Below are 12,269 nucleotides of genomic sequence, written 5' to 3' on the forward strand. Positions count from 1 at the left end.
GTATACCTGGCGACTATTTACGGTATTCGGAGCTTGATACCAAGCTTAAAAGCTTGGCTAAAGCAAAGAAACGCGGATATTGGCGTCGGTTCGTGAACGAGACGTCGAGGGAGACATCGATGAGCACTCTTTGGAACACAGCCCGAAGAATGCGGAATCGCGTAACGGTCAACGAAAGCGAGGAGTCTTCAAGTAGGTGGATATTTGATTTTGCCAGGAAAGTATGTCCGGACTCTGTTCCTGAGCAAAATATTGTTCGTGATGCGTCTCCGGGCCACGACGCGATAGAATCACCTTTTACGATGGCAAAATTTTCAGTTGCCCTCCTGTCCTGTAACAATAACGCGCCTGGGTTAGATAGAATCAAATTCAACTTGTTGAAGAATCTACCCGGCAATGCCAAGAGGCGCTTGTTGAACTTGTTCAATAAGTTCCTGGAGCAAAACATTGTACCGCAGGATTGGAGGCAAGTGAAGGTGATCGCCATCCAAAAACCAGGGAAACCAGCTTCTGATCACAACTCTTATAGGCCGATTGCAATGCTATCCTGTATCCGGAAATTGATGGAAAAAATGATACTCCGTCGTTTAGACCATTGGGTCGAATCAAATGGCCTACTATCGGATACTCAATTTGGCTTCCGCCGTGCCAAAGGGACGAATGATTGTCTTGCGCTGCTTTCAACAGATATTCAGCTGGCGTATGCTCGCAAAGAACAAATGGCGTCTGCGTTCTTGGACATTAAGGGGGCTTTTGATTCCGTTTCTATTGACATTCTTTCGGGCAAACTTCACCGACAAGGATTTTCTCCAATTTTAAACAATTTTTTGCACAATTTGTTGTCCGAAAAGCACATGCAGTTTACGCACGGCGATTTGGCAACTTTTCGCATTAGCTACATGGGTCTTCCCCAGGGCTCATGTTTAAGCCCCCTTCTTTACAACTTTTATGTAAATGACATCGACGAATGTCTGGCAAATTCATGCACGATAAGACAACTTGCAGACGACAGTGTAATCTCTGTTACAGGAGCCAAAGCTGCCGATTTGCAAGGACCATTGCAAGATACCTTGGACAATTTGTCTGCTTGGGCTTTACAGCTAGGTATCGAATTCTCTCCGGAGAAGACTGAGATAGTAGTTTTTTCTAGGAAGCATGAACCTGCTCAGCTTCAAACACAGTTAATGGGTAAAACGATTTCTCAGGTTTTGGTACACAAATATCTTGGTATCTGGTTCGACTCTAAAGGCACCTGGGGTTGTCACGTGAGGTATCTGATGAAAAAATGTCAACAAAAAGTGAATTTTCTTCGTACAATAACCGGACAATGGTGGGGAGCTCATCCAGGAGACCTTATAAGGCTTTACCAAACAACGATATTTTTTTTCTTCACATAACATTTATTTGACACGGCACAAATACAATTTAATGTTTAACGGCGCCAATTATATCTGATGACTTAAAAACTAAAGCAAATTTTTTATCCTCGCTGCCGACTACGAGCTGAAATTAAGTCTAACTTAAAACTAGCATGGAATTTCCAATCTGTGTTTTGTTGTTCAATGGTCGTCTTATAATCGTCGAATGGCATGTATGGATTCGTACTGCTGAGCCACGATGTCGTGAGTTGGGACAGAGGCTCGTAGTCCTTGGGTCCTGGTTCTATTGTGCGGGTTGCGGTTGCTGGTTTTGTGCTTAAGGTTCAAACGTGTTCTTGTCGTTTTGTTGGATGTAGACGGAGGGGAACGGGACTAGACTGGGGCATGAATGGATTTAAGGAAAACGTATATAAGGGTCATGTAGGGTAGGTCACGGCTCGCCAAGACATCACGAACAGGAACAGCCGGCCGTCTACCTCCGGCCTGAAGGGAAGCTACAAGTTTAGACCTGGCGTCACGGTGAACAGGGCATGACCAAACAACGTGCTCTATGTCGTGATAACCTTCACCACAGGCACAGATACCGCTTTCTTCGAGCCCAATACGACGGAGATGCGCGTCAAATCTATAGTGGTTGGACATAAGCCGAGACATCACGCAAATGAAATCTCGACCTACATCCAACCCCCTGAACCACGGGTTCGTCGATACCTTGGGAATTATGGAATGTAACCACCTTCCCAGTTCCCCTTTAGTCCATGAATTTTGCCAACTGATGATCGTATTCTGACGTACAAATGCGAAAAAAAAAAATTTTAGGGATCTGCTGCACGCGTAAATGATCCGGGATTCCACGAATTTCTTCTATCATGGATGTATCGAAGAACACAGTAGAATCAGAATTATGTAATAAGTTGACACGATTTGGAATATTCGGAGAAGGGTTAATATTCTGAGACATGTGATTGAAATACAATGTCATAAAACGGGTTTGAGAATTGAGTTCGATTAACCTTTCAAAATTATCAATCACAGGACGGTTCAAGACCTCACATTTAATAAGAATACGAGAAGAGAGGCTCCAGAAGCGGTTTTTCAATGGTAGAACTCCAGCTAAGACCTCCAGACTCATCGTATGGGTCGACTGCATGCATCCTAAAGCGATACGCAAACAACGATATTGTATTCGCTCCAGTTTGATCAAATGTGAATTTGCTGCGAAGCGGAAGCAGAAACACCCGTATTCAATTACAGACAATATCGTTGTTTGGTAAAGCCTTATAAGGTCTCCTGGGTGGGCTCCCCACCATTGTCCGGTTATTGTACGAAGAAAATTCACTCTTTGTTGACATTTTTTCATCAGATACCTCACGTGACAACCCCAGGTGCCTTTAGAGTCGAACCAGACACCAAGATATTTGTGTACTAAAACCTGAGAAATCGTTTTACCCATTAACTGTGTTTGAAGCTGAGCAGGTTCATGCTTCCTAGAAAAAACTACTATCTCAGTCTTCTCCGGAGAGAATTCGATACCTAGCTGTAAAGCCCAAGCAGACAAATTGTCCAAGGTATCTTGCAATGGTCCTTGCAAATCGGCAGCTTTGGCTCCTGTAACAGAGATTACACTGTCGTCTGCAAGTTGTCTTATCGTGCATGAATTTGCCAGACATTCGTCGATGTCATTTACATAAAAGTTGTAAAGAAGGGGGCTTAAACATGAGCCCTGGGGAAGACCCATGTAGCTAATGCGAAAAGTTGCCAAATCGCCATGCGTAAAATGCATGTGCTTTTAGGAAAACAAATTGTGCAAAAAATTGTTCAAAATTGGAGAAAATCCTTGTCGGTGAAGTTTACCCGAAAGAATGTCAATAGAAACGGAATCAAAAGCCCCCTTAATGTCCAAGAACGCAGACGCCATTTGTTCTTTGCGAGCATACGCTAGCTGAATATCTGTTGAAAGCAACGCAAGACAATCATTCGTCCCTTTGGCGCGGCGGAAGCCAAATTGAGTATCTGATAGTAGACCATTTGATTCGACCCAATGGTCCAAACGACGGAGTATCATTTTTTCCATCAATTTCCGGATACAGGATAGCATTGCAATCGGCCTATAAGAGTTGTGATCAGAAGCTGGTTTCCCTGGTTTTTGGATGGCGATCACCTTCACTTGCCTCCAATCCTGCGGTACAATGTTTTGCTCCAGGAACTTATTGAACAAGTTCAACAAGCGCCTCTTGGCATTGCCGGGTAGATTCTTCAACAAGTTGAATTTGATTCTATCTAACCCAGGCGCGTTATTGTTACAGGACAGGAGGGCAACTGAAAATTCTGCCATCGTAAAAGGTGATTCTATCGCGTCGTGGCCCGGAGACGCATCGCGAACAATATTTTGCTCAGGAACAGAGTCCGGACATACTTTCCTGGCAAAATCAAATATCCACCGACTTGAAGACTCCTCGCTTTCGTTGACCGTTACGCGATTCCGCATTCTTCGGGCTGTGTTCCAAAGAGTGCTCATCGATGTCCCCCTCGACGTCTCGTTCACGAACCGACGCCAATATCCGCGTTTCTTTGCTTTAGCCAGGCTTTTAAGCTTGGTATTAAGCTCCGAATACCGTATATAGTCGTCGGGTACACCTCCCTTCTGGTAGGCCAAAAACGCGTCGGATCTTTGCGTGTAGACATCGGAGCACTCTTGGTCCCACCACGGAGTGGGAGGCCGTTCTTTGATCGTTACGCCGGGATATTTCTTCGTTTGGGCTTGCAACGCGGCGTCGAGAATCAAGCCCGCGAGGAGGTTGTATTCTTCAAGTGGTGGATGATGTTGAATCGACTCGACCGCTTTTGAAATCATTTCCTCGTATAACTTCCAATCGACATTCCGTGTGAGGTCATACGGAATGTCAATTGGTCGCATGCGAGTTGAACCGTTAGTAATTGAAATAAGAATAGGCAGATGGTCGCTACCGTGAGGATCGAGGATTACCTTCCATGTGCAATCCAACCGTAGCGACGTCGAACATAAGGATAGATCCAAAGCGCTTGGGCGCGCTGGAGGTTTCGGGATACGTGTCATTTCACCGTTGTTTAAAATAGTCATGTCGAAGTCATCGCAAAGGTTATAGATTAAAGAGGAGCGGTTATCATTGTAAGGGGAACCCCAAGCCACGCCATGAGAGTTGAAGTCTCCCAAAATCAAACGTGGTGAGGGAAGAAGTTCTATTAAATCAAAGAGCAGCCGTTGCCCAACCTGTGCTCTGGCAGGAATATATATTGAGGCAATACAAAGCTCTTTACCTTGTATTGTCATTTGACATGCGACAACTTCGATGCCTGGAATCGAGGGGAGGTTAATACGATAGAAAGAATAGCACTTTTTAATCCCTAAAAGTACTCCTCCATATGGGGTGTCTCGATCAAGGCGAATAATATTAAAATCATGGAAGTTGAGATCAATATTTGAAGTAAGCCAAGTTTCACAAAGGGAAAATGCATCGCATTTGTTTTTATTTATCAAAACTTTAAACGAATCAATTTTTGGTAAAATACTTCTACAATTCCACTGTAAGACAGAGATAGAATCCTTCATATACGCAGTTGAATTAGGCATCGAAGGATACAATCGCTGCAAGGAGGGGCCATTGGGCAGTCAACTGCTTCAAAAATGATCTAACTGTTGGGAGGAGCGCTGTAAGAAAGTTTTTAATTGGATCAGGTATATTGAAATTTTCGAAAATCCAGTCCACAATATTAGAAAAATTCACCAATCCAGCATTTTTTTTTGTCAACTGGATGTGCAAAAGGAGCAACTGGGGTTTTAGATGTTCCTGGAAGTGCTGGGAACTCCTTCTGAGACTTTAAATTGCCAAGCCCAGGAGGGGTTTGCTTCGGTTTTTCCGTAGCACCTTTAGTTTTGGTTGTACTGTTCTTTCCACTTTGGGAAATCTTAGGACCTTTTTTGGGAAGCTTAGGGGAGGAAAGATTTTTCCTCTTTCTAGACTCCCCAAGATTGGCAAAAGAAGTTCCCTCTAGTGGTTCGTCAGAGTCGGTTTCATCTGAATACAACAGATCAAAGGGGTTCGCTGTTATGGTAGAAGTGGTCGTGGTCTTCTTGAGCATATCAGCGTAAGAACGCTTTGAACGCTCTTTGAGAGACCGTTTCAATTTATCCTTGCGCTGCATGTACACCGCGCATGTGGAGAGCTCATGCTGATTCTCCCCGCAGTGGATACATTTTTCAGCATTCGCACTACAGGAATCGTCGGCATGGTTCTCTCCACACTTACCGCACCGTGCCTTATTGCAACAGTAGGCGGCTGTGTGACCTAACTGCTTGCAATTGGTGCAGTTCATTAAACGGGGCACAAATAAGCGCACAGGAAGACGAACCCGGTGGATCAAGACGTGGCTCGGCATTGCAGACCCGGCGAACGTGACACGAAACGAGTCTGACGGAGTGTATACTTTTTTGTCGCCGACGAGCGACACAGATCGCAGTTGTTTAACCTCTAATACCTTAACCTCAGGAAGGCTGCTGTTTTTAAAACAGCCTACAGCATCCTTCAAGAGGCATTCGACGGACAAACTCGGATCGGTCACGACGCCGTCGATCTCCACGTCTCGGGCCGGTATGTATACGCGATACTCCCGAGTAAAGAGCTCGAAACAAGCTATATCGTTGGCCTGTTTCAGGTCATTGACCACAACACGGAGCTTGTTTGGTCTGACCTTGATTATTTCAGTCACGGCCTTGAAGCGTGACGTCAGGTCTTTCGAAATTTTTAATATGTTCAGGGATTTCGACTTAGGTCCTGCTTTTGGCCGGAAATATACAACGAAACGTGAACCTGCTGTTTCGTCAAGGTAGAGCCTGGCACGAGGGGGAACTGAAGAGTGAACAGCGGGGGAAGGAGCAGGAGGGAAAGGGTCGGGAGGGTTCGGTGTCGGAGGATCGACTTCCATTGTGCTAAGGCTAGCGCCCTAACACCGACAAGAAACACGTACCTTTTCTTGATTTCGAGCGATGCTCAAGTTGTCTTCGACAATGTGGTCACGTAATCGTTGGGTGCAGCAGCCGGCAGCCGGCAGCTGTGCGGATTTACACTTTCTTCTTTGTTTGTAGCTCTGGTTGTCTTCAACACAGCTAAACACCGAAACGATCGGTTCAGCAGCGGCGGTTCAGCTACGCAGCAACAAAGCAAACAATAGCGGATGACCTTCAAAGCGGAATTATTTGGCACTGCACAGCACTCGTTAGACCGGGACCGGGCAAGCGATGCCTTTTGTTCGATTACTTTTTGCGAATATATCGAGACGACCGATAAACACAACCGATGCGCTTGGTTGTTCGACTCGGAATGAAACAACGATATTGTCTGTAATTGAATACGGGTGTTTCTGCTTCCGCTCCGCAGCAAACACACATCTGATCAAACTGGAGCGAATACAATATCGTTGTTTGCGTATCGCCTTAGGTTGCATGCAGTCGACCCATACGATGAGTTTGGAGTACTACCATTGAAAACCCGCTTCTGGAGCCTGTCTTCTCGTATTCTTATCAAATGTGAGGTCTTGAACCGTCCCGTGATTGAAAATTTTGAAAGGTTAATCGAACTTAATTCTCAAACCCGTTTTATGACATTGTATTTCCATCACATGTCCCAAAATATTAACCCTTCTTCGAATATTACAAATCGTGTCGACTTATCAAATACTTCTGATTCTACTGTGTTTTTCGATACATCCATGATAGAAGAAACTCGTGGAATCCCGGATCATTTACGCGTGCAGCAGATCCCCAAAAATTTTTCCAATAAATATCGAAACATCAACTGCAACAATATGTTCTACACTGACGGATCACTTCTTGATGGGTCCACTGGCTTCGGTATTTTCAATAACAATTTAACCGTCTCCCATAAGCTCGATAATCCTGCTTCTGTTCACGTCGCATCCTGCTTCTGTTTACGTCGCAGAATTGGCTGCAATTAAGTACACCCTAGGGATTATCGAAAAAATGCCCACGGACCATTATTTCATCTTTACGGACAGTCTCAGTTCCATTGAGGCTCTCCGATCGATGAAAGATGTTAAGCACTCTCCGTATTTCCTGGGGAAAGTACGGGAACATCTGAGTGCTTTATCCGAAAAATCGTTTCAGATTACCTTAGCGTGGGTCCCTTCTCACTGCTCGATACCGGGCAATGAGAAAGCGGACTCTTTGGCTAAGGTGGGCGCAACAAACGGTGATATTTATGAAAGACCAATTGCTTTTAATGAATTTTTCGCACTTGTACGTCAGAATACGATCATCAGTTGGCAAAATGCTTGGGCCAGAGGGGAATTGGGAAGGTGGTTACATTCCATAATCCCCAAAGTATCGACGAACCCGTGGTTCAAGGGGTTGGATGTAGGTCGGGATTTCATTTGCGTGATGTCCCGGCTTATGTCCAATCACTATAGATTTGACGCGCATCTCCGTCGTATTGGGCTCGGGGAAAGTGGTATCTGTGCCTGTGGTGAGGGTTATCACGACATAGAGCATGTGGTTTGGTCATGCCCAGTACACCGTGACGCCAGGTCTAAATTAATAGCTTCCCTGCAGGCCGAAAGTAGGCAGCCGGCTGTTCCTGTTCGTGATGTCTTGGCGAGCCGTGACCTATCCTACATGTCCCTTATATACGTTTTCCTGAAATCCATTCACGCCCCAGTTTAATCCTGTTCCCTTCCGCCTACATCCAACCAAACGACAAGAACACGTTAACACGACAACCCAATATGCCAGTCCGTAATATCTTGGCCCAGCAGCGGAACATATTCAATATGCTGCTTACCTATGGCGATGGAAAACCATCAAACAACAAATCAGTGCTTTTAATGCAAAACATTCTAGCTTTAAGTTAGATTTAGTTTCAGCTCGTAGTCGGCAGCGAGGATAAAAAATTTGCTTTTAGTTATTAAGATACTTTAGAAAGTAAGCTACCAGATATAATTGGCGCCGTTAAACATTAAATTGTATTTGTGCCGTGTCAAATAAATTATAGATGAAGGAAAAAAAAAACATTTCCGAAGGTGTACAGTAGTTTAGTTAATTAAAAAACTCTGTTTCTCTTTATTTTTATATAATAAAGTATAAAAGATGTTCTTTCAAATGGAATCACTCATTCACAAAAACTAATAGTGTATTTCCAAAATTAAAATGTTAATAACTCTTCTCCCGCAAAAGATAATGATGAACTTTATCCACCAAAAGTGGATGATGATGAAAAATAAGAGCAAAAAACCTAAATTAATCCACCTAGCGGTCAGACCCAGCCTTTCTCATTCAAACTTTTATTTGTAAAAATAGATTTACAAGAACGCTTCAATCCAATAAATGTATATTCACTCTTTAGGTTCTAAAATATTGATGTTGTAATCTATACATATAAAAATGCAGTCCGGTCTGTCTGATCCATATAGGCTCGAAAACTACCGAACCGATCGACGTGAAAATTTGTATGTAGGGGTTTTTGGTGCCGATAAAGGTTCCTATGATAGTTTGAGACCCCTCCCTTTTCTGGAAGGGAGGGATCCCATACAAATGAAACATAAATTTCTGCACAACTCAAGAACAAACCAAGCAAATGAAACCGAATTTGGCATGTGGATGTTTTAAGGGGTAACTAATTTGTCCATAATAGTGAAACACAAATTTGTGCACATCTCGAGAACTAATCAACCAAATGGAACAAAATTTGGCAGGTAAATGTTTTTAGTGGTAACAAATATGACGTACATAATGGTTTGACCCCCGACTCCCTCTTCTAGGTGCCATAAAAATGAAACACAAATTTCGCACAGCTCAAGAACCAATCAAGAAAATACAACCAAATTTGGCAAGTGAATGTTTTTAGAGGTAACAAGTATGTCCATAATGGTTCGACGCCCCTCCCTCTTCTGGAAGTACATGTTTTTTCACAAATTTCTGCACATCTCGCGAACTAATCAACTAAATGGAACCATATTGGCAGGTGAATGTTTTTAGTGGTAACAAATATGTTCCATAATCGACCTCAGACAACATTTTGGATTGTAAGATGGAAACTTCCGGTTTCTGGAAAACAGCCAAAAATGGCCGATTTCCACCCAATATAATAATATCCGGATCTAGAATAATACACAGGAGCTAAAATCGACCACAGATAGCATTTTAAATTCTAAGATGGCGACTTCCGGTTTCTGAAAACAGCTGAAAATGACCAAATACCACCCAATATGAGTTTTTCTTTAACCAGTATGCCGTTCAAAATTCAGAAATTGTCTCCAAATGCCATTATGAAATCCAAAATGGCGACTTCCGGCATCGGAAAAACAGCGCAAACGACCAAATACCACCCAATATGGGTATTTCCGGAACCGTAATGATGCACTGGAGCCACAAATCGACTTCAGACAACATTTTGAATTGTAAGATGGCAACTTCCGATTTCTGGAAAACAGCCTGAAATGGACGATTCCCATTAAATATGAGTATTTCTGGAACCAGAAAGATGCACAGAATCTAAAAATTGGTCACAGACACAGTCTTGAATTTCAAGATGGTGACTTCCGGTGTCTGGCAAACAGTCGGAAATGACCAAATACCATTCAATATGAATATTTTCGGAACCAGAATTACGCCCAGATGACAGAAATTGATTTCACAGGCAATTTTAAAGTCCAAAATGACGATTTTCGGCTTCTGAAAAACAGTCCAAAGTGACCAAATATCACCCAATATGAGTTTTTCTTTAACCAGTATCCTAAATACCGTTTTGAAATACAAGATGGCGACTACCGGTTTGCGAAAAACAGCCCAAAATACTATCCAATATGAGTATCTCTGGAACCAGAATGATGCAATTGTCCTCAGGCACCGTTTTGAATTGCTAAATGGCAACTTCTAGGCAACAGTGGGAAATGACCGAATAATACTCAATATTGATATTTCCGTAAACGTGATGATGCATAGAAACCAAACATTGACCCTGGACACCATTTTGAATTAAAGGACGACCACTTTTGTTTTTGGAAAACAACCTAAATAACTAAATACCTCCCAATATGGGTATTTCCGGTGTCAGATTGATGCCAGAAAATCTGCTGAAAATGACCGAACACCACTCAATATAAATATATTTAGAGTTAAAGCGATGTACACAAGCCAACAGTCGAGGATGTTGTCATTTCGATTAAAACCAATCATTTCAAACGAGTTGTTATTTGACTTTGATCATATACTATGGCCGATTCGTCGTTCATTTGCAGACTTCAAACAAACCGCAAGGAATCAATGAACTTGGAACGTTCAAATAGTACGATACCACGCTTAAATTATTTTGAGGCCACATATATCGATCAAAGCAGGTATAGTTTTAAACAGTCTTTGAGTTTCTTTTCTTTCCATAACTTTTGAGCCACATATCAAATTGTTATGAAGTTTGTTATTTGTGAGTTTGAGAGATGACTCGTTCGTATGACACTAGTAATGTTCAAATAAGTCATGTACTCTTTGAGATAATAGACTTTCGTTGTATTGTTTACAATTTAATAGATAACAGTTGCTTAAGTTCGATTATAATCAAACGAAATTGGAACGTATAGTGCAGCCAAACTTTGAAACCACGTGTTCAATCATAATTCATCAGTTAACCCTTAACTAGCCCGCTCATCTGATATCAATATTGATCAAATCGGTTGTGTAGTTTCTGAGATAATGAAGTTTCGTGATTTCCACAAGTCGGTACATTACAGATGAAGTTACAGTGCGATTTTAGTAAAATTCAATAGGGTCTTCTGAGGCAGCTAGACTTATTAATTGACACTAATTTTGTGGAAATCGGGTCAGCCATCTCTGAGAAAGTGAGTGAGTCCAAGTAGTCATCGGAATATGTTCCTTTGCATAGCTGGATTTCACATTTTTAAACATAACAGGCAAACTAATAGTCCGATTGCAGAACAAATTAATACGGTCTTATGGGGCAACTAGACCTTCCTTTTGACACTGATTTTCTGAAAATCGGTTCAGCCATCTCTGAGAAACATGAGTGAGATTAAACAGTCTTCAGAACACGTTTCTTTTCATAACTTTTGAACCACTAGTTCAATCTTTATAAAATTCAAAAGTTAAGGGTTTTTCAGGTAGTCCGTTCATTTGAAACCAATTTTGCGCAAATCGGTTGTGTAGTTTTTGAGATAATGATGTTTCATGATTTTTACATTTTGATACATAACCTCGAAACTAAAAATCCGATTACAATGAAATTGAATAGGGTTTTATGGGACAACAAGACCTTTCATTTGCAATTAATTTCATGAAAATCAGTCCAGCCATCTCTGAGAAAAGTGAGTGAGAATAAAAATCTGCACATACACACACACACACACACACACACACACATACACACACAGACATACAGAAAATGCTCAGCTCGTCGAGCTGAGTCGAGTGATATATGCAATTCGGCCCTTTGGAGCACTTTTATACTTTCGGTTTTGCAAGTGATTGCTATACCTTCCTAGGAGAAAGGCAAAAACTTTCTTAGAGCCACCCTCAACAAAAATGCTCTAATTCAGTCAATACAAGAGCTACAAAATAGATGTCTTTTACAAAGTCAGCTACAGCTTGAAATCAAGTAATCTATAACTTTTCTCCGTAAACAAAATTTTTAGTTGTTTTATTTCGCTGGTTTAAGAACCACCCCAGTTTTTACTTCAATTCAAATGTTCAACCTATAAGAAGCAACTCCAATTACAAAATTGTATCGTAAATTACAAAAACCCCTTAAACCCTTGTTCTGTTTCACTGTGCACTGTCCAGACGATTACATTGCTGAAACAGATATCTATAATCACAGACAAACAGACGTG

This window comes from Wyeomyia smithii, chromosome 3 (genome assembly GCF_029784165.1).
Source record: "Wyeomyia smithii strain HCP4-BCI-WySm-NY-G18 chromosome 3, ASM2978416v1, whole genome shotgun sequence".
Classification (NCBI taxonomy): domain Eukaryota; kingdom Metazoa; phylum Arthropoda; class Insecta; order Diptera; family Culicidae; genus Wyeomyia; species Wyeomyia smithii.